The 24,006-nt window shown below is 45.7% G+C and overlaps 1 protein-coding gene and 1 pseudogene across 1 annotated transcript in view; one reads left to right on the top strand and one right to left on the bottom strand.

Moving 5' to 3' along the window:
- COL4A2 (collagen type IV alpha 2 chain) overlaps window positions 1–24,006 on the top strand; it is a 176,165-nt gene that overhangs the window by 17,054 nt on the left and 135,105 nt on the right. The gene's annotated exons all lie outside the window — the stretch shown is intronic.
- LOC133076512 (ATP-dependent RNA helicase DDX3X-like) lies at window positions 697–1,454 on the bottom strand (annotated as a pseudogene).

Raw genomic sequence — 24,006 nt, 5'->3', positions numbered from 1 at the left:
AGAGTGCTTTGAAAAATGTATGGATGTATTCATACATGCCACCTCATCATGACTGGAATGGCTTATTTAAAGACTACAAGTGCCTATCCAGGATACAGTGAGCAAGTCAGAACTTCAACTTAGTACAGTCTGCCACATTGGAAACTAATTCTGCTGTAAGGTGTTTTCCTACCCTCTCTGCAAGTATCAAAAAGTCCTAACGCAGGAGACAGCCCAAGATTTTTTCCTTTATAATATTTACAGATGAATTGATGATTCCTGTTAAGTTGTATCACACCTGTGTGCCAAGGTTTGATTTTAGCCCAAGTTCAGTGAATTTATTTTGTCAAAACAATTGAAAACTTGAGCATTACTGACCCAACAGGACATCAAAATAATAAGTTGCCTGAAGTTAAAGTCACAGTACATTAACAAACAAACGGTCCTCAGTCACAAAATTATAAATGCAGTTTGGGATGGAAATAAGCAGAAGGGGAGTTAATCCAAACTACAGCAGCTAAGTTTTCACACCAGCTTCTTAATAGGGTTGTTGATTGTTCCTTTCTTTTCTTCCTTTGGCTTTGAGCTCCCTTGAATTTTCAGGAGAATCACAGCTGGTAATGTAGTGCTAGATCTTGAAGCTACACGATATAGTCTCAGTTACATGTGGTTTCCATATTAGCTTTTTCGAAATGGTGACTTTGCTGTGAAGCGGATTCAGCTGCTCCACCAGTCAACCCCCTGAGAGTTGTAATTTCCTCCGTATCCATCACTGTTGTAGAAGCTTCCATAGCCACCTCCACCACATCCTCTGCTGCTGCCATGACCACCTCGACCCCTGCGGCTGCTGCTTGCACGGCTACTACTAAAGCTAGGACTTCCAGAACTGCTACTTTGTCGATAGTCTCGGGCACCAAATCATCCACTCAATCTCTTAGAATGCCCACGACTGCTACCCTTGTAGGGGTGTTCATAAGCCATACTTTCTAACCAAGATGGCGCTTCTTGGTCAGCTTCAACAAGAGGAGCCAACAAATCCTTTGTGATATTTATATTTCTTTCATTGGAAAATGAGGTGGCAAGACCAAGGTTTCCTACACGTCCTGTGTGGCCAATCCGATGTACATATTCCTCAGTATCACTTGGCAAATCAAAATTGATAACATGTTTCACATTTGAAACGTCTAGTCCTCTTGCTGCCACAGCAGTAGCCACTAGAATTGGGCTTTTTCCTGAGCGGAACTGGTGAAGGGCTTCCTCTCTATCTCTCTGTGATTGGTCTCCATGGATACTGGTACAAGCATAGCCTTCATGGTATAAGAAATCCTCCAGAGGGTCAGCACCCTTTTTGGTCTCCACAAAAACTAAAGTCAGTGAATCCTTCCCTGTGCATTTAAGAGGTCAAGCAGAAACGACCGTTTATCTGACTGTTCCACCCAAACTACTTTCTGCTTCTCGCCTGATTGGAATTTCATGTTCTAGAAATAAATGACTTACTTTACTCCAGAGGGGGAAGGAAGGAAGATTAGTCATGCTCGCTCTGGATTTTTTTTTTTTGTAAGTCCCAAAATTCCTTAATTAGGAAGTAAACGCAGTTGAAAAGAGCGTTGACTCCTGCCTAGAAATTCCAGAACAGGGACTGTCTGTCTGCACCACACTGATCCTTCAGGTGGTTAGAAAGGCCAGTTCCCGGAACAAAGTCAAACCTGGACCATCACTTCTGTTTTGTATTAAAGCGAGAGAGCAAAGCCAGAGCAGTGTCGCAGAAGAAAGTAAACTTATTTAAAAGGGGGTATACATATAAACATACATTGCATCCATCTTTAGAATTGTCTGTCTCTGTTTACAGTACCTTTAGCAAAATCTCGATCCTTCTAGTTATTGAGTGAGAACAAAAGACAGGCTGTTTATTCTGCCAACATTTTTGCCTTCGTGTTGGTTTTTCTTCCTCGTGGGGTTTAATTAACTAGAGTCTCTAAGGATAAACATAGAAGAAAAGGCAGCCTTCATGAGGTTTTTCTTAACTCCTCACATTAAAAACTTGTCTTAGCTCTCTATTCTTGCTAAGCATTTCATGTGTTAAAAATTAGATCAATTTCCTGAAATTAAAAAATAAAACCTTGACATGTGATTCATACGTCACATACACTACAGACATACAGTGTTTGTAAACTAATCACTTGAAAATGATCTTTTTAATGTTACCTCCGGTCTCTTGTGTATCTATCTTGTGCAAACCTCTGTTGATTCTTTTATACTTTTTTTTAAACGGTGATGAAACACACACAACATGAAATTTACCATCTTAGCCATTTTTAAGTGTACAAGTCAGTAGCATTAAGAACATTCATGTTGATGTGCAATCTCCATCCATCTCCAGAACTTTCTTCCTCATCCCAAAGTGAAGCTCTGTCCCATTAAACCGTAACTCCCTCTTCCCCTCTCCCAGCTCCTGGAAACCTCTAGTCTCTGTTTCTGTGAGTTTGCTTGTTTTAGGGACCTCATGTAAGTGGAGTCATACAGTATTTGTCTTTTTGTGACTGGCTGATCTCACTTAGCATAACGTCTGGAAGGTTCAGACATGTTGAAGCATGTGTCAGAATTTCCTTCCTTTTTGAGGCTGAATAATATTCCTGTACTTTTCTAAGTTATTGTTTTCAAGTTCAGCTTTGTTTTCTTGGCTGGTAGGTTTCGGTGGTTAGAGTCAAGTTTAGAAGAAGCACGTGGACCCGTTGGCCGTGGGGCTTCTGTACTTGGGTCTCTAAGATTGGTCCTCCCACTTCTGTGTGGCTCGCTGGTGGCCCCTCTCCTCTTGATGTGGTCTTGCTTTCTGGCCGATGTTGACCACTCCCTGATAGAGTGGGTCCCTCGGGTGCACTGTTTCTGACACACTAAGCCCAAGGTCTCATCCTGCCCCAGTCCCCCTCTGCTGAACCTCTCAATCTGAGAGAAGCCAATGGACAAAGGTATCGATCCAGTAAAAACCTGTAGCCAGTCCCCTGGAATTCTGTGGCGGGAGTTTGAGGGCCTTTAGCCACATCACTAGTTTGGATCCCAAAGACGGGCTTGCTTCAGGCTCACTAGCTACTCTGAGCTTCTCTTCTGCACGGTCTGGATGGGAGCTGTCAGGATGCTGTAACCTGACACCCAGGAGGAGGAGGGGGTCCCAGAAGCAGCCACCTGCCAGGGGTGACATCAGGTATTGGCATGAGGGCCTCCGGGATGCCTGGCACCCATCTTGCTGCGGGTTTTTTTTCTCTTTTAACTTAGTGGTGCTAAATATGTCTCTTTAACTAATACTCATTCCTCTGCAATTGTGAATCTCAGGGTTTAAATGAGTGAGCAGCAGGGAAGCCGAGAGGCCAGCCAGAGGGTCAGAGTCCCAGACAGAAAGTCAGCAGAGGTGGCTCTTGCCGCCTCTGCTGTGCTCATGATGGGAGGGCAGGCACAGGCGCCGTGGAAAACTCCTAAGGAAGGAGCGCTTGTTCTTCTGCCGAACCTGAGCCAGAGCCCTGTGAGCTCCAGGGTCACGGTCCTGGGAGCCCAGTATCCAGTGCAGGTCCAGCGTGGGAGCTGGGATCTGACTCACAGCCCAGACAGACGCCAGCAGGAGGGAAGCAAGCTGGGAAGACAGGAGTCCTGGTCAGAACTGGCACACAGTGCTTGGGGACTTTTTGTTCAGAATCCCAGCACGAATCATGCTGCTCAGGGCCAAAGGCACATCCCGCAGAAACGCGCACCTGCGGCCACTGATGCAGCCTCCTTTCTCACTCTCCACTCGATTTGAACTGCTGCATGAAAACTACTGGGGTCGATAGACGATGACGGCTTGTCTGCAAAGTCAAACTAACGCAAAATATGCTTCCTCTGCAAGACAGAGTGCCAGCTGTCTCCTGGCGGCATTCGGCCAGTGAGGTCTGCAGGCTGAGCTGGACTTTTTCTTCAGGGCAGAGGAGGTTGGCCAGTGGCCTCCTTTGTACTTCTGGAAACTCTGTCGAGGGTAAGAATGTGGAAAGTGGACCAGGGACCAAACCGATGGAATGGGGGGAGGTCATTCAAACCCCTACTTATCAGGCAAGGTGATAACTGAACTTGGCCCCATGACGCCCTCCCTACTGGGCCCGAGATCGTGAGGCCGCTGGGGGAAGGGGGCTTGACTGGGAAGTCACCCTCCCCTGGAAACGCCGATCGCTGACACAGAGTCCACAGAAAGCACAACAGATGTTGCTCCGAGATCCTGGCTAGAGTCGGAAGAGCTGAGCCAGAGCAGCGCTGGGCAGACTGTGCGTTTGATTCCACAGATTCAGACTCTACAGGCCTGGCAGGGCCTGGGACTCTGCATTTCTAACCCACTCCCAGGTGACGAGCTACCGCTGGTCCAGGGACCGCAGTTTGGGTAGCAAGTCTTAGACAGTTGTCTCTAGGGCCTTGTGATTCTGTTTGCCCTTTGAATAGTCACCTCCTCACCATCAAAGAACGTCCCCCCAGGCTTGTTTCCCCCAAAATGTCCTGCCAGTCTTCTAAAATGCTGCCAAAAAACACGCTCCGCTCGCTTGCTTGCCCAGGCGATTTTTGGAAAGCTAGAGATAAGAGAAAGATCGTTTTCATCTGCTGTTCTCTGGAAGGGTTAAGGAATTTCTGTCTTTGCTAAGCATATTATCTTTTGACATGTTGGGCTGGCTGAGGCCTCCCGGGGTCATGTCCTGCCTGAGAGCAAGTTTGACCCTGAGCGTTGCAAAAACAGCCTGTTTGGGGAGGGAAGGGGCCGGGAGAAGGGGCCTCGTGGCCTGTTTCATGAAAACACCTTTATCCCCATAAAAAAATGGGTCTTCTTAACACCATCAGCTTTAGGTCATCATCATTTGAACAGCTTAACCCAAAGGGTGTACGTAGTGATCAGAAATCAACACATTTCAGAGTAACTGTTTAGAGCCAAGTGTTAGAAACAGAAAACAACACTCCTGCGTCATGGAGAGTTTACTTGAAGCCTGTTTCCTGTTGAAATGAAATTGGAAGCACACTCCCTCCACCCACTTCTCTCTCTGAGTTGTTCAAGGAGCTCTGTTCCTCGTGGAATGACACTTGATTTTCCCCAGTGATGGTCAGTCATGCGTTTGACCGTCTCTGGTTAAAGCATCTACCAAACGGAGTCCTTTGGAAAATTCCATGTAGGACAAGCATATATTAGAGATAAAAGCAAAGATTAAGTAGGCAGACCTATTAGGCAAATGTCTACAAAGGAAATCATTTTGGAAGATTAGTGAATGGAGGTAGTGAACCCTTGATTTGCACAATGACCGAGGTCCCTCCTGTAGACTTTAATCACGTGGTCCCTTTGTGCATCTTTATTTCCCCTTCAGACGCTGTATTCCTAAAGGTTTCCTGTCTCCTTCAAGGTACAGAATTTGTGCTTTGCCTGTGGTGGGGGAGGAGGGGCAGGTGTCCCCTCCCAGAACTTCATTCTAAGTCATTTGCTTAGAGCTCAGATGACATTTGCCCAGCAACCTTAGGGGAGGAGGAGCTTCAGACTTGGAGTCCGGCTCCTGTGGCTTCATGAACTGTGACCTTGGGTGAGATCTTCAGGTCCTCCTCTGCAGAATGAGTTTATAATCCTCCCTCAGCTAGATGCTAAAAGGACTAAATTCCGTAAGGTGCATAAAGCACCGTACACAGTGCCTGGTGTAGAATAAACACCCCTACAGGTGCCGTGATTGCTGTTCTCTCCCCTGAACTCAATGATCCCTTGAACTTGACCAGGTCCCTCCTTGCCGCTCTCCCTGGTGACAGCCCCCCTGCATCCCTGAGTCGTGGAGCCTTGGCGAGTAACTCCAAAGGCTTTTCGGTGGAGAGATGCTCCTTCAGTGTCTCTCTCCATCCGCATATGGCAGGCCCCAGGTGTGTCTTAGGTAGGCTGTTCGTGGACATGAGTTACTTGAGTTTTCACTGATCCTGGTTTGCATGGGCCCCTTCTCAGGCTCCTGTGGCCTTCACGACAGGGGTTCCGCAGAGACTCGGGCTCTTCCACAGGCCCGGCTCATCCCACTGCCCCGCACCGTGTCCAGCTGCCTCCTTAGTGATTCTGATTCTTTTGGGTCATGTCCAGGGGGCTCCATCTACATCCAGCGTCTTGATTCCTAATCTGTTCATTTACGTGGCAACAAGAGGATAACACGGTCTTAGCTTGACTGTTGGGTTATTGCTGAAAAATCAGGGAAACTCACAGCCTCAGATGGCAGCTCATAAGCCAACTGAAAAACTTGACCAGTCTGTGCCCAAAAGAGCCTGACCATGGGTAGATAACAAGCTTGGGTTGAAGGTAAAGCCCTGTTCAGTGTAGACCCCTTTTGCGCCCAGAAGCTTAAAGCAACGTTCACTTAGTCACTTGTAGAGACTCAGCTTCAGACACCTGTGCCTTTTCCAACACACATGCATTCACCCCCGCCTACATCTGCTGCCTCCCAACCTGGGTGGCCCTCTCCCGAGGGACCCCTGTTTCAGCCACTTTGATGGGTTGTCATCTGGAGGGTTCCTGGCATCCACATCTCGGCTTCACCAGCCACTCTGCATGGGTTAGTTCACTGCCCCCCACTGGCTGGCTTCCGTCCACATGTTCAGGTCCTCACCCCACCCCCTACCCAGGGCTCAGCACACACAGTCACCTTCTCTGCGTAGTGAAGACAGCTTCTCCCCACATCGCTGACCACACTGGATCCCATCCAGAAAACAACTGTTACATCACCACTACCACCCAGCCAGCCATCCTGGCCCATCCATCTCAGGGTCAAAATGGCCCTACGTTTTACATTCGATTCTTGCCATTAAGAGAGAAAGAACTGAGAGTGCCTTAGAGTGGTCCTCTTAAATGGCCCCAGGTGTTTGGTTTTGTTTTTTTAATTGAACATCATAGTTTATTTTTTTATACACATACATATACCTATTCTTTTTCAGATTCTTTTCCCATATAGGTTCTTACAGAATATTGAGTAGAGTTCCCTGTGCTCTACAGCAGGTCCTTGTTGATTATCTAATTTTTAAGCTCATGTCTTTTTATAATGAAGAGCTGGAGATGGGGTGCTGGAATGAAAAACAAAGAAATCCAGCTTGAAGTAGTTGGCTTTTGTTGTTTCAAGAGAGGAATTCATTCTGTGGGTGTCACTGAAGCGTTAAAGTCCCCCAGCAGCCCTAGAGAAATAGTTCCCCTGCTGTGACCCACACCCAGCTAATTTTGTTTTTATCATTAGTTAAGGCACTGGTTCCGAGGGAAGTTTTAGCCCTCAGACGTCATCTTTTAAAAATTTACCCTTTAAAACAAAATTGTGAACATAAACAGCTTTTCGTGGTCACATACACAAAATTATTATTTTCCCATAGACTTAGTAAGGTCTAAATAGATTTTTATAACATTTTCCTAAAATTTTACTTATGAAACAGCGTCAGTATTTTCAATGATTGTTAGGTGATGGTAGAATTCTAAACTATAAATCATGTACCATAAACCTCCTTAATCTAGACTAATAATTGTGACTTTGTCTTCAGTAGACTATAGGTAAGAAGTTTTCAGTTAATATGGATAGTCTGAAAAAGTTAATTGGAAGATACTTAATCTGCTTAAGAAAACAAATCTCCTTCAGACACTTCTGAAGCACTCATTTACCTGCACAAAATAATTTTTTCCTGATAAGTGTTATCGGTTTGTTTAAACCACCCTGAAGAACCTCTATCTGAGGGCCATGACTTCTTAGCTGGATTGTTGACTTGTTTTTTAAAAAAAAAAAAAGGAAAATTTTGTTTCTCTTTTCAAAATTCCTCAAATCAGATATTTTTTCCTGTTCAATCTAATCCCTCCACATTAAATAAAACTAGTCCAAATTTTCACTCTGGTTTGACATTGAGGAAGAGCCAAACTAGGCTGATCAAGTTCAGTGAAACAAATGCGGTATAAGCGGAGACTTGCCTATTAAGCATTTTATTATCTTTCTCTATTTCATTCCTTTCTTCCATGAAATATGAAAATAAAACACTGGGCTTTCAGAAGAAATTGAAGGTGCAGATATATAGTTCAACGTGTTAACAGCATGTTTAATTCAATGATTGTACCATATGAAAAATGATATATAAGGAAATTTTCCTTGTGAAGGGGTCATCCTTAGGTGTCAAAGCTCAGAGGCAGGTAAGACCTTAGGGATCAACTAGTCCAAACTCTTCCTAAAGGTAAGTTTGGGGCCCAGAGAGGTACAGACACCGGCCTGTAACCACACAGCCAGCTCCTGGTAGAATTGTGAACCCAAGCCCTAGTCAAGTGCCAGCCTTGATAAACTAATGCTGTCATCTAATTTCACTGATTAAGTCATTTTATATATTAGATCATTTTTTTGAGTAAATTACATGATTCACTATTTTTAAAGGCTTGTTTTGGAAATGGTGAACAAAACATTCTACCAAGTCAAGCCCATTGATCATCATAGAACTATATCATGGAACAAAGCTCCTACTTCACTGAGATCCCATACTATGGCAAAGATAAATTCTTCTATTTTAGCACAATATGTTTAAAGTCCATAACCAGGTAAAGAGATTTAAAAAAAATGCCCATCTGAACAAGATGCATAAGTAAATTAAATGGAGGAAGTCTAGACCTATGAACAAGTCGATTGTAACATTACTTCAATCCCTGGGGTATTTGATTTTTTAAACGCTAGTGGTTTGAAAGCCATACTAGACTTAAAGGAGTGTAAGGCACCACATTAACTCTTTCATCACTCTGTACACCTCCAAGAACAATCCCCCATCACTGACATCACCTGGAGTTCACCTGAGTTTTGATTTCTTGAAGTTAGAAAGACTAAATTCTTAAGAATACCTAACTTAGAGAATCCAGAAAGCTGAGATGAGACTCCTGACATACCGAAGGCTTTCTTTTTTTTTTTTTTTATGTTTTTTTGGTTTTTGGCTGCGAGGCATGTGGGATCTTAGCTCCCCGACCAGGGATCAAACCCACACCCCCTGCATTGGAAGGCAAAGTCCCAACCACTGGACTGCCAGGGGAGTCCCCCAAAGGCTTTCTTAAAAGTCCTAGACAATAGTGAGAACCACTAGGAAGGGGCAAGGTGGGAATTCATGGTTCTGAAGAGAGAATACACAGAAGATAATCAACAAGAGACAGAAGATGTGGTATTTGGAGGGTAGGCGGCCTCAGTGTCCCTGGATGCTGCAAAAAAAACACCCTGCCCTCTTGTCCTTATTCCTGATTATCTTATATATTTCTTATAGTTCTTTTGTAGCCATCATCTCCTTTAATCCTCACAGCAGCCTTGTAAATAGACGGAACAGGTGCAGTCATCTTATTTACCGCTGAAGGGAAGGGGAGCCAGAGGGATTCAGTAACATGCTAATAACGTCACTAGGTTGTGACAGAGCTGGTGTTGGATCCCTCCTTTTTCTTGAAGGGTTTGTCCCGAGCAGATTATTCCAGATTCATGCAGCTCCGTGGACATTTCCATGTGCTATTCCCAATCACCCACAAAAGAAATAAAGGACTATTATAACCACCATGATGTTGGTAGGAAAAGAGAGCAAAGTGCATAATTCCATCACAGCTAGAGGAGGAATCTTTAAAACGCGCCAAACTATATCTTACGAAGCCGGCTTTTCATCTCTTAATGTCAAAGCCAAGGGTGGCAGATGCACTAAGTATATTGCTTCAACACAGTAAGCATTTTATTTTTCTTTAAATACGAATTGCTCTTTTTTCAAATCTGAGGAGCCCTGTAAGAATTTTCTTATGAAATGGGATGGATGCTGTGTTTTACCATGAAAGATTTCAAGGCTCTCCACGGCCCCTTTAACTGCGGATGGCACTTGATTTTCTTTTGCAAGTCCCTCTTACGGCTGCTTGACTTCATCTCAAGCAAGCTAAATAAAGGAATTTTCACTATTATAATGGTCACTAAGCAGACAACTGGCGTGTCAGCGTTTAGAAGGGGATGCGGTGTTAGGGCAAGGGTGGAAAGATACTGCTGTAACTCGATGTTTTACTTGAGTGGCTTCATTGTGGACGTGGGTGGCAAGTTGGAATGAAGCTGGGGGGTGGGGGGAGGAACAGTACAACGCAGAGCCCTTCGCAGCCACAGTGCCAGCTTGATTGGGCCAAATCCCCTGAAATCTATTGAGACTCCCCATCTGTTTGTTCACAATTCATCTAAGCAACTCTGAAAACTGCCTGAAACCTCCTCGGGCCAGTATTTCTGGGATTCTCTTATGGTTCAAAGCAAAGTGCATCTCTTTGTTTGCCCAGGTTTCCAGTACTAGCCGTCCACCTCCCTCCTGAAACGCTGCTCTGAGCTGCGTGCTTCTGTTTGATCCATTGTAGATGCTGTACCGTATAGGTACCACAGAGCTGGGTGACTTGGCCCTGTTCCTTTGAATTAAAGACCTCCTGTTCGGTGCAATTAGTTTCCAAAACAGCAATTAAGAAGAGTTTTCTCCCAGGAACTGGCAGCAAGGTTGCCTGTCTTGACCTATTTTGGCTGACTGGTTCTTCCCTACATAGTTTGGTAATCAGGCTACTGGCTGTTTTGGAGTCTTCGCCGCCTGCATTCCTCTACCTTGTGTCTTACATCTTCTTCACTTCTACATAAAATAGCTACTCACCAAAATGCTATTTCAGTAGTCTGTGGGCGTTCAGGTTCTCTTGGGGTCAGTGATCATTTTTCTTTCCATGTAGCTTTTTAGAAAAGGAAATGTACTGCTACTATTTTCTTCTAGAAAGATCCCAAAGCTCTTAAATCATCCTCCAAAGATCCACTTGAACATTGTATACTGGACCTAAAATACACCTATAAAACCGTGTGATAATGCCAGGCAGTAACAAAGTTAAAATTGCTGGCATAAGACAATTGAACTATCAATCAGTATATAGTTGCCAGTTCCTTTGAGACTCATTGTCAAAGTGGTGACAAGAACAAGATTACTTGGGAGATAGCAGACCTACCCAGAATCTCCATAATATGTTTTTCGGCAGCAAGTTTCCATCTTACTCATTTCAGAGATTTCCACGTTGTTGAAAAGAAGGGCAAGTCATAATTTTCCCTGCTTGTCAATAGTGGGCAAGGCCACCACAGAATTGGAGCTATTGGGCAATCTGCCGGGCTCAGCTGCCTTGAGCCACAAAAACTCAGGCCCGACCCTCGTTCATCAGCCCTGACTGGGGTGGTGATGAGAGGGTGGGCGGGGGGTGTTCCAGCAGACCCCGACAGCTCTCAGATGCAGATCATTTACAACCACAGAGCCCTGTTTCTAAGACTAAGGGCCGTAGTAGGAATGAGGCAATACTCCAAAAACGAATTCAGAACAACCAGCAGAAGAATTTGATGTCTTACATTTACCCTTGCAGTATTTGTATTTCCCTGATTACTGATGAGGTCAAGCACGTTTGTGTGTATTTATTGGCCATTTGGATATTCTCTCCTGTGATCACAGGTTTGAGAATTGTGCCTAATTTTCTCCTGAATGTCTCTATTCCTACTGACCTGGAGCCCTTTATTCTAAATACAAGCCCCTGTTTGGTTACATGTGTTAGAAATACTTTGTTTCACTCTGTGGTTTACTTTTACTCTCTCTTAATGAAGTCCTTTGATGAGCTGGCACCTCAAATTTTAATGGAGTCCAGTTTCTCCATCTTTTCATGGTTAGTGCTTTCCCAAACTCGTTAACTCTAAAAGTTTACTAGAGATGCAATCATGTTATCTGCAAATGATGGCTTCACAACTTCCTTTTTAGTCCTTATACCTTTTCTTTCTTTCTTTTTTTCTTCTTGCTTTATTGTACTGTCTAGAATACATTAGCAATATCAAGCCAGGAAGTGCTTTTTAACGCCCTACGTATTATGTATGCTTCACCAGTAGGCTTTGAGATGGATGTTAGAACCTACACAAGCTGTTTTCAGAACCCAAGGTCACCTTTAAAATTATATGATCCCTTTTTCTTGTCTTATTGCCATGGCTAGGACTTCCAAAACTATGTTGAATAAAAGTGGCAAGAGTGGGCATCCTTGTCGTGTTCCTGATCTTAGAGAAAATGCTTTCAGCTTTTCACCATTGAGTACAATGTTAGCTGTGGGTTTGTCATATATGGCCATTATTATGTTGAGGTATGTTCCCTCTATGCCTACTTTCTGGAGAGTTTTTATCATAAATTATTGTTGAATTTTATCAAAAGCTTTTTCTGCATCTATTGAGATGATCATATGGGTTTTATTCTTCAATTTGTTAATGTGGTGTATCACATTGATTGATTTGCAGATATTGGAAAGTCCTTGCATCCCTGGGATAAATCCCACTTGATCATGGTGTATGATCCTTTCACTGTATTGCTGGAGTTGGTTTGCTAGTATTTTGTTGAGGATTTTTGCATCTACGTTCATTGGTGATATTGGCCTGTGGTTTTCTTTTTTTGCTATATCTTTGTCTGGTTTTGGTATCAGGGTGATGGTGGCCTCATAGAATGAGTTCAGAAGTAGTCCTTCCTCTGCAACTTTCTGGAATAGTTTCGGAAGGATAGGTGTTCACTCTTCTCTAAATGCTTAGTAGAATTCACCTGTAAAGCCATCCGGTCCTGAACTTTTGTTTGCTGGGAGTTTTTAAATTACTGATTCAATTTCAGTACTGGTAATTGGTCTGGCCATACTTTCTATTTCTTCCTGCTTCAGTCTTAGGAGATTGTACCTTTCTAAGAATTTGTCCATTTCTTCTAGGTTGTCCATTTTATTGGCCTATGTATGACTGAATCACTTTGCTGTATACCTGAAACTGACACAACATTATAAATCAACTGCATTTCAATTTAAAAAATTTTTTAATAAAATTGTATGATCCCCAAAATAGCTTACTGGACTATCATATGATAGAAAATACCATAGGAAACAACTTTCCAAGCCCACCTCGCCTTTAATCAGGTTTAGATCAGAGATTCAAATACAGAGAGAAGTAAACTAGGGACAAGGTGATAGTGGCAACACCACAAACCAATGCTGTCACTACTGTTGTGAAATAAGCATGACAACTCCCTCTACATGGCGCTTTCTCATGTAGCACTGTCTCCTCTCCTCTCCTCTGTCCTCCTGAGTCTGAATGTTGACTGTGGAATGTTGAATGTTGATGATGTCCCTAAGAAGGCAAGCACTGGCAGACAGAAGGAGAAGGCGAGAAAAGTTGGGCTCACAGAGATATGGATCTATCCAATCTTGTGATCTGCTCACTTTTAATAGAGGAATCAGTTTTTATGTTTGGACCATGTTTTGCCGTCCTTAGGAGTGATGTTCTGAAAGGTGAGTAGTGACTCCCCCAGCATCACCTGGTTTCCTGTGTGGCTGGCCTGGAGCGTGTTTGTCACATCAGCAGTGTTCTCAAATGTGTACTTACTTCCAGCAACGGTAAAGTCTAACACGGTGATATTTCCAGAAGCCCAAATTCCATTGGTAGTTATGTAAGTCCTATCTCTGAGCCAGCAAGAAAGTGGGTGTGAGAGGTTCCAGTGTCCTCGCAGGAGCCAACAGGACTTGCTTCTGGAAAGGATGTGTTCCACCAACTGAAAGAAGTAGAAGGTAGAGGAGATTGTAGTTATGCCAAAGGTCTACCCATCACCCTAAGAAATTGTTTTGAGAGTCAAAGAAAACCCCCCGCTCTGCACCAGCCGTGCCCACATTCCACCTCTGATTTATGACCATTCCAGGGATGTGGCTGCCATTTGATGGTTCCTACTTCTGTAACTTGGAACTATGTCTCTATGGCAGCCCTCCATGTCCTTCTGCTTTGGCCCCATCTGTGGGCAGAAATGTCCTTCACGTCATCACAGAAAGATAACTAATTTTTGTTAATAAGATCCTCTCTGCACTTAGAAAACATGATGACTCTCCACGCCCTGCTGCAGCCCTGATCCCCATGCCACGTCCAGCCTGCATGACTGAGCCCAGGTCCTCCTGATGGGCTTGCAGTGAGATTGGGAACAGCTGAGCCTCTTCCCTTCCTGAGAGGGTGTGCGTTCTTGTACCTGCACACATGTTGGGTCCTCTCTCTCCGCACCTGTCTCTCTGCATAGGGAGCAGTGTTTGGAAGCACTTTTCTTCCTCTCCAGACATTTCCTAACTTCTCTAGGATGAGTTGTGACTGAAGTGTCCCAGACAGAACATGCCCCTCTGGTGACAGCACAGCTCCCCTGAGTGGAGGGAAAGATGCCCACATCTGAGCAGTGCCTACCTTTTCCTGGAGAACCTGATCACCTGCTCCTGTGTGATATCGGCACAGCGCTTTGCACTTTTCTAGTCATGCTTCTCTAAGGGAGACTCGTCATAACGATTCCAAGGCCAGAAGGCTCCACAAATGAATTTCAACTTCTTTTCGTTTTTTTTACTCCTTTATGGTTTTTTTTTCCTTTTTTTTAACTGTTTATTTTATATTGGAGTATAGTTGATTAACAATGTTGTGTTAGTTTCAGGTGTACAGCAAAGTGATTCAGTTATACATATACATGTATCTGTTCTTTTTCAAATTCTTTTCCCATTTAGGTTATTACAGAATATTGAGCAGAGTTCCCTGCGCTATACAGTAGGTCCTTGTTTGTTATCCATTTTAAATATAACAGTGTGTACATGTCAGTTCCAAACTCCCAGTCTATCCCTCCCCCCACCCCACCCTTCCCTCCTGGTAACCATAAATTCTTTCTCTAAGTCTGTGAGTCTGTTTCTGTTTTATAAATAAATTCATTTGTATCATTTTTTTTAGATTCCACATATAAGTGGTATCATACGATATTTCTCTTTCTCTGTCTGACTGACTTCATTCAGTATGACAGTCTCTAGGTCCATCCATGTTGCTGCAAATGGCATTATTTCATTCTTTTTAATGGCTGCGTAATATTCCATTGTATATATGTACCACATCTTCTTTATCCATTCATCTGTCGATGGACACTTAGGTTGCTTCCATGTCCTGGCTATTGTAAATAGTGCTGCAATGAACATTGGGGTGCATGAATTTTGACTTCTTGGTTTGTTTGTCTCAACCCTCCCCCCAACCCTCTGGGCAAGCCTGCTCCCTGATAGCCGTGGACACTCCAGTAAACGGGGGTGAGCTTCTCCCCAGTCCCCGGCACTTTCCCAGCTCCTGCCAACTGTGGATGACCCCTTCTGGGTCTGAATGTCACCCTCCCCTGCCTGGAGGATTCTACCTGCCCACGGAAGCCTCTGGCACATGGCACCCATCCAGGATGCTGAGATTTCCCACCGGGACATGATCACTCCCGTGTCTGAATTCCCTTGCCAGTTTTCTGTACTTTTATTAAGGCCCTTAGACAGTCACATGTGCTTTGCCGTATAGTTGTCATTACAAATAGTTAATAAGACTTAATGCCGTCCAGGTCGTATCCAGACTAGACCCTGGGCTAAGTGCCTTACACACCTTAGCTCACGTTACCTCCAGGGTCACTCTGTGAGGTATGAACTAATATATCCTCGTGTTACAGGCGAGGAAGCTGAGGCCTGGGAAGTTGGTGAGTGGTGGGGCCTGACTCCCACGCTCACTCCATCTCACCGCCCCCCCGGTCTGAACCTGCCGTGAGTTCAGAGTATGCGGAACTTGGCACGTTGAGTGTGTGTCCCCAAAGTGCCAAGTCCTGCCCATAGGGGAGGTTAATAAATGCTTATGACACAAATACAGACCTCGTTTCTGTTTGGGGAGCTGAGTAGCATTTGCCATTAGGTTAAGCTGTGGGGTAGATCTTCCTGGGAGCCGGGCAGGGGCCATCACTGCGGACTTTGACATTCAAAGAGAGACCTAGCTTGTGAAACACTTGTTCATCTGTTGTGTGTTTTTTTGTTTGTCAGGCACCCAGGCGTGGCCTGCAGCTAAGCCTTTATGAGCATTATTGCCACATGCGTGTCTGAATGTACTTGCGTTGTGTACCCCTGGTTCTGTTCCGAAGACTTCCTTTAGACCACAGAGTCATGACCTGCGTGACCAGGGAGGCCCATGGCCACATTCTGTTCACGCACGTTTTCGGGGTGCGTGGAATCCAGGTTTCACACGTGGGACCCGGTTCCCAAGCTGAGGAGCGTTCCGTTTCCTTGTCCCCGTCACGGTCACGGCTCCCTCCTTCGAGATGTTCATTAGCTAAACAGATTCGTTCCTTGCAGCGTAGATTTATAACCTGGGAAACTTGGGGAAATTTCCGTGCAGAATATTGTGGCAATGGTTAAGAAGATTTGGGTGCATCGCTTAAGAACAAATATTATGCAGCCAACATGTTATGAATGTTTTGTTTATGAAGAGCTTCTAGTAGCATGAGGAAATGCTTAATGTTAAGAAAAATGAGAGTGCAAAATTTTACATAAAGCATCACCTCAAAGATGTAGGAAGAAGTACAAGGGAAAAGACCACAGGAAAGATGCTGAAATGTCCTCTGCCCAGAACTGGGCCTCTCCGGCCTCCACAGGCCGATCCTGCATGAGCCCATCCCTAAGACCTGTCCTCATTTGAGGGAGGACAAAGGTAACCAGCCTGGGACCGAGGGACATGGACCGTCCGTCTGTCTGTCCCCTGCCTTGTGCGCACTTATATCATGCCCTGCAAAAGTAAGAATATTATTAACTCCTGTTAGCAATACAATCTGACTTTACCTGTACTCAGTTCCTTTTAAACTATCTTTCCACCTAGAGCTGATATAAGTGAAAATAAAAACTAGGAAAGTTCACATCTGTGTCTATTCCCAGAGTTTAAAAACAAAAATAAAACAAAAAACCTTTTTCTTTATTTTGGTCTCTTTGCTATTTCAAATTATTTCCTCCTCTACTCTGGGACATTGATATAGCGAATTAAAAGTTGACCATTTCCTCTTTTCCTGGAAAATATTCGAATGACTCTTTTTGATAACATGTCTGATTGTGTGTCTCAAGCATAGCCAATTTTTTATGAACATGCAGGGAATTATAACAGCGCTACACTTGTGAAGTGGAATATAATGGCACTATTCATGAAAAGGGAGGAATTCAGAGAAAATGGGGAGTGAATATCAAAATGAAGTTGAACAGTAGGTTTTTATAGGCTCCTTAAAACACGACGCATTTTGGAGGACGGCAGAGGAAGCTGGGCTGCCCAGAGCCACCCTTGGTCGAGGCCCGTCCTGCATTTTATTCCTGAGCCCTGCAGTGAGCCAGCCCAGGGCTGGAGTGGAGTAAAGGGCTAAACACACAATTGGTCCCTTTACTGGGGAAAGCGGGTCCCACTTTATCCACATCAGGTTTTGCTGGAGGAATACAGGAGAGGGGCCTGGATGTCACCAGGCAGCGTCACATCTGCAAACAGCTTGTTGGGAGCTTCCTTCCTGAGGATGTTTGAACATTTTATACGCAGAGCCTCGACCCCAAGGACCATCTGAAACGTCAGTGTCTCGACACACAAAGCCACTGGAAGCCTCCCGAGATGGCAGTTCCTCTCGTGCCCCTTCTGAGCGTTCACAGGGACGCACCGGCTCCCAGGTAGCACAGAGATGCCTCGTGTGCTCCAGGGCACACTCACACTGGTGCCCGTGTGGGTTACAGCACAAGATCCCAGATGTTGCTCTGAAGACCAGTGCTGGGCAGCGATGACGTTTCAATGGGCCAAGGAGAGATGAGGGGGAAGAATGAGAAAAGTGGTTATATTTGTATGTGTATATATGTGACACGCACTCCATGGTTATAATATTTTGCATACATAGACGTATAACATTTGCTCACTACTCCTATGTACGTAAGTTTCTGATGCAGCCCTATGGCAATGAGTCCGTAGTTCTGGAGTGGGGCGTGGGCACTGGAACTTCTAAAAGCACCCAAGATGATGCAAGTAATCAGAAACCACAGGTCTGGTGAAGAAGATGCTGTGCTCTGCTATTTGGAATCATAAAAATAAGATTTAAAATAGGTTGTCCCAACCAAAATTACCCAGTGATGGCCCACAGCTAATGGGCAGCAGAGAGACAGGCCTAAACAGTGGTCCAGCTGCACCTGCCCTGGCCGGGAGGGAGCTGGTCCCAGGCCCAGGGCGACAGGCCAGTGGGCGGGGCTCCAGGCCAGGGATCGGAAAGTGGAATTGGATCAGGGGTCAGAAGGGAAACCGCTCGTGGCAGGTCAAGGCGGGTTGCCTTGGAACTCCCTTGGCCAGGTCCTGAGTCACTGCCTGTGCTTTTGAAGGCCTGGGCATGGACGTCTGGCACCGGGCCTCACCCTAGTGACCGTAAGCTCCCCCTCCGTGTGGCTGACCACAGCGGCCCTCCAGGACCGACACTGGTGCTGGTGAGAACTGGGAGTTCTTATGCTCCAGAAGGTACCGTGCTGTGTGTGCTGCATTCCCAGGACATTTTTCGGAACAGCTTAGGGTAGAGCAAACACTTCAACTGTTAAAAATACAGCACTGCTACTTGCGAAGGTTAAATGTAGCCCATTCGATGAAAACGCTTTGAAAGTGAAGAGCCTGATACCGATAGCTTGAAGTTACCATTCTTGTTGTCGCCTTGCTGTTTAATGAGGCTGGTGGCATAATTTTACAGAACTCTAGAACCACAAGCGAAATTTTTCCAAGTGGGCCATCTATCACTCTAGGGGCTGTTTATTGCTAAATTATATCCTAAGCCGATTTTTAAATTTTATTTTTATTGAAGTATAGTTAATTTACAATGTTGTGTTAGTTTCAAGTGTACAGCAAAGTGATTCAGTTATACATATATATATATCTGTTCTTTTTCAGATTCTTTTCCACTATAGGTTATGACAAAATATTGAGTATAGTTCCCTGTGCTAAGCTGATTTTCAAGTTAGATTTTTTTTCATGAATGCTTACTGAGTCAACTTTATGGGCATTTTATAGTCTATAAACTTTTCATTAGTTGATTTTAATAATTAGAGAACAAGAATCTTCCATAACGTAAGGGAGGAAAGAATACTCAGGCAGTGAAAGCTGGACAGTTAGTCCACAGGAAAAACTCAAGCTGAGACTCTTAGGAAGGCACCGATGGGAATCTGTTACCACGAGCTAGTCCAGAGGGCAAAAATGAAACAGAAAACAGATGGGAGGGGTGTATGTGTGTGAGAGAGAGAGAGAAAGGCCACATTACTAAGGGCACAGTGACTGAGACAGGATGCTAATATTCTAAAACTAAGAGGAAAGACATAGTAAAGGTATGTGAGTTGGTAGAACTTTCCCTGAAGAGGACGAAAGCCCGACCCCGTGAGTCCTGCCAGAGCAGGGAGGGAACTGCCCGGCCTCCCAGCCGGTGGAAACAATGAGTCTCTGCTGAGAAGCTAAAAGTGGGACCCAGGGGATCATTCATCTGAAAGATGAGGGGGAAAATGCAGAGTAGCCAAGGAAATCCACATACTTTGCGAGCCTGGAAGGGTGATTTGCTTTCCTGAATTGCTAGCCTGAGCTTTGCAAGAGGAAGAAAGCCTTGAGTTTGCTGTGCCCTAAAGACAGGCACTAAGGAAACGTCTGGGGCCACCCCTCCTCCCCAGGACTGGCCCAGCCAGCCCCGAACTCCTGGCTGCAGCTCTAGCTGGGAGATCACGTCGTGTGTTGAGTAAGAAGCTGGGTTTTCTGTTTGGGGCTTTGTTTTGTTTTTTTAGATATCTGCAGGACAGTTTTTGGAAGCGCGTGTGCCCCATAAAAGGAAGCAAATGGTGCTCTTGGATCCTCACCCGTGAGTCGTGGTTGGCAGCCATGCATCTGCCCACGGCGCTGCCGGCCAGCCCTGCACCGCTCCTTCCCCGAGATCGTGGGGCGGGGGGGCGATGGGGCCACTAATTTCAGATGTTTTTCCTGTTACTGTCTTGTGAGAACACAGAGGGAGCTCAGAGAGACTTCAGTTACTTGTTTTTAAATGAGTCGGAGAGTTGGGATTTTTTTTTTCTACCTTTAGGCAGAAAATCATTGTTTATGGAAAAGAGGACCAAATTCAATCACTGAAGGAGGCTGGGGGAGACCCAGCATGTTATCACGACGATGAGCAGATGAGAGTTCCAGATGCGGGGGAATCAGAATGCATCTGAGTGCTCTGGGGTTTTGCCTATTGCCGTTTAATCTTGGGCAAGTCACCTAGAATCTCTGGAGCACCCGGTTGGCTCGTGAGAAATGGGGTTAGAGCTGGGGTTCTCCTGCATCTGAAGCCTGGGGCCAGGTCAGTCTTAAACCCGTTAGCTACTTCCAACCCCACCTCTGGGGATGCTCATCAACCTGCGGTCTTTACCAACGCCACATCCTCTTCCTCTATTAGACTAAGACATAACAAAAAAGCAGTCAAAAGTAGGTCTTCACTAAGAAAAAGCTGGGACTCCCTAGAATTAATTATCTTGTCGGTCGTTTCCAGTTCCAAAAATCTGACGTTTGAGCTTGGCATGGCCAGTGCCTGGCATAGTCCTGGCACCGTACCAGGCGATCCGTGGACTTGGTGGGAGGAAAAATCACTGAAGGAACCGGGGTGGAGGTGCCTCGATGCTGCTTTGCTGGACACTCAAAGCAGTGACAGTCTGGAGCATTTCAGAAGCATTGCAGACCTGGAACATGGACACAGCATGAAGCTGGCTGAGCTAATAACACATCAGGTTTCTTTGCTTTTGCGGAAACTCTCCTGACCCAGTATAGAACAGCAGTGCTATTTACCCTGATTGAGCAAAGGTCCATCTTGGCTGTTTATGGGACCATAGGCATGGCTTGGGTCCTTGAGGGTGCGTGAAAGGGGGAGCGGGTGATAAATGGCTCCCTGGTTTAAAGCCTGAGAACCTTGGGTCCAGTGGTCGCCCAGAGCCAGAGGCAGCCTCACCTAAGGACATAATTCCGTAGGGCCACAAATGCAACCAGCAGTTCTCCTGTAAGTTGACTTCTTAATCTAGCAAATCAACCCTCTCCAAAGACTTTTCATCCTAAGAAAGTAACAGGAAGAAGAAGGACAAAGGGGAAGGACCAAAAGACTCGAGGATGGTGGTGATGTAAGAAGAAAATGCCGGGGCTCCTCTCGCGAGATTCAGGTTGGGCACCTCCCACCGACCCTGATCTCGGCGTCTTGTCTCAGTTCCTGGGGCGGCATCTTCTGAAGAGTGGTCCTCCCAGCCCAGGACCCCAGAAGTCCAGTCCTCCAGGCCGATTCCAGGAGAAAGCAGAGCACCGTTGTAATTCATGAAGACATTTTGAGGTACGAAGAATTATAAATGGACAGGGAATATTGAAAACGTCTCAAGGCCACTCTGTCCTTGACTGTTCCCTGAGCTCAAAGCAAACCCCAGCTTCTGCTCCGGTCTGCTGGGTATGCACACAAGCCCTGATGGTCTTCAGGCCTTTCTCCTGCTGTTTTTGCTAAGTGACCCCAGGGACACCACTGGCTGGGATTTCAAAGAACTGCCTCCCGTCCTGAATCTATTAGAGTGTTTATGGGTTGCAACCAAGGAGAGGAGAAGTATGGTCTATTAAGGGCGAAGACTCCAGGGAACTGGGAGGAGAAGTGCTGGCCTTGGCATCGGTGCCTGACTGTATGGTATGTACAGGAGCTGGCGCTCCTGGCAGGAGTTTCCTCCCAAGGGTGGTGCTTTGGGCAAAAGGGAGCTCTGAATCGTGACGCGGTCAGGAAAGAAGCACAACTGTTCCGCTTCACGTGTCTTTGCGCAGGGGAAAAATGGCCAGCGTTGCCTTGGAGCCAGACTCCTAGGTACCAAGGTGTCTAAGCCACCAATTCATGGAGTGACCCCAGTGACCAGCACTGCTGCACGCTCGCCCCCCAAAGCTCTGTCCTGCTTTCCATCTATAAGCCTTCTCCATCTTTAAATCCATCAGGAAATCTATCAGCTGGGTAGCCAACCCTTAGAGCTGTGAGAGTGGGACTGACTCCAAAGAACCCCAGGTTATTAGATGGGCAGCTCACCCTGGCATTTGGAAAGGACTGGAAACATGCTTGAAATCAGGCAGGCAGGTGCATTTAAACAGTGCAGATAAGCAAGCAAAATTCAAGGTAAGACACGGTAATTCGGGAAGAATTACTTGCCCATTTGTGCCCACGTACTCCCGTGCAATATAATAATCCAGTTATAGCAGGTATTGTGTGATTAAGCGTTTATTGGTAAGAACTGGTGAACTCCTAGTCTCCCAAGGGCAGGGGGCCTACCTGTTCCCCTCCGGACCCCTGGTACTCAGCGAGCATAACGGTACTCAGCGAGCATGACAGGCCGTAGGCTCTCAAAGGTGTTTCCAGAAGACGTTTGGTGGTGTCTGTCTGTTGATGAGAACAACTCAGTACTCTCCTGTCCGAGGAGCGGAGCCAGAGTTGTAGGTCTGTGTAGTGGCAGGCAGGTTCTAGGTCACCAGACGCGATTGCCGTGTCAGTGTGGACGCCCTCCTTCCCCGTCGGGGGGCGTTTGGACTTTCCCAGCCTCTCCTCATCTCCAGGTCTGTCCTATTGCCATAGTACCGACGTTTCCTGGCTTTTGTTGTGCCGTGGCCCACACTCTGTTTTGAAAGGACAGGAGCATAATAAAAGCGGATACGAAAGAAGGGCCAGATGACATCACTGAAAATATTTGAGGAAGTCCACTCTTTTGGATGTTTATAATCTCAGCATGTTAGTTGTTTGTAATATGATAAGAGCACTTTTGATACATGGGGGGAATTACAGGCCTTGTGGCTCAGACAATATTCATGAATTTTTATCTTGGGCTCATAGTGATGGAAAGAGAATAGGAGGTCTTGGCTTGAGTCCCAGATGACCTTGACTCGCTGGTTGACCTTGGGTACAACTTTCAGCGTCGTTGAACGGCTTAAATTGTGCCTATGCCAGCTATTCATTGAATTAAAAAAAGAATTCCATTATTAAAGATGAGTTAGCACAGTAAATTCTCCCTCTCAAAAATCTTAACTCGGGGAAATTGATAGTACATGGAAATTAAAATTAAAATATCGCCTATCCAAGGTTAATCCCATGAGCTCTGTGTAGTTTCAGCCTTCTGTGCCTGCTTTTAGAATGAAAATCCTAAAGCATTCAAATGTCCCCGTGAACAACCATCTCCCTAAGCGGTGAAAATGTTGCCACTTACAGTATCCCTGGATCTGAACTGTGAGTGTGGAGATGGGCCGGTATCTTCCCTCCGTGGGTGAAACAAAGCAAAGGTTAAAGACGTGAAGAGTACAGCCTTCCTGCCACATGCCAGGCGCTGTGCTAAGCTCATCCCGTTTCCCCCCAACAGCAACCCCACGAGGTAGGGGTGGTAGATTCTACCCATTTTGCAGATGAGGAGACCGCAGGACGCATGGGATAGGATGATTCTCAAGGCCACAGGACCTCCCTCCAGACAGGGCACCCCTGAGAGTACGTACGTACGTACTATCCATGTACCTACGTCACAGTGGACATTGCATACCTGCCTGAAGCCCAGGAAACAGAGTCAGGGCACTTTGGAGGCCTGGGAAGGCCCCATCCTCTTGCAGACACCCCAAATTCAGGATGAGAAGCCTAGATTAACTGTTTCGTGCATCAGTGTGACAGAACTGGCTTCCAGCCCTTAAAAATGTGTGCATGCCAATTCTGAACTAGCCTTACCCTTGGAGGGCAGCTCCAAAACTCGGTCTGAACCGAGTCCAGGGAGATTTACTGTTTGGTGGGTCGACATTGCAGCTACTGTCATATGTGGTCCCTGATCGCAGCACAGAACCGTGAGAATAAAAAGCCCAACAGCCTGCTGGGGAGCAAAGAGAAGCATGGGGTTGAAAATTCCCTCTTGGAGTATCCAAGCGGACAAATATCCAAGTGGATAATCTGCACACAGATAACAGCGCTGCCTGCACCAAGCAGGACTCTGAGACGGAGCCGCCAGCCCCAGGAATGTGGTTCTCCTGCGACTTAGAGATTTTATTCACAGACCTGCCGATGCAAAGCGAAACCTAAGCTCACAGCGAAGGAATCCTGTCTCGCTGCTAATATGCAAAGGCGTGTCACATGGCTTCTGGAAGCTGCCAGGTGTGATTC

The sequence above is a fragment of the Eubalaena glacialis genome, chromosome 16, assembly GCF_028564815.1.
Source record: "Eubalaena glacialis isolate mEubGla1 chromosome 16, mEubGla1.1.hap2.+ XY, whole genome shotgun sequence".
NCBI lineage: Eukaryota > Metazoa > Chordata > Mammalia > Artiodactyla > Balaenidae > Eubalaena > Eubalaena glacialis.
Note: the sequence above shows the minus strand (reverse complement) of the source record. Positions and strands in the feature narration are given on the sequence as shown.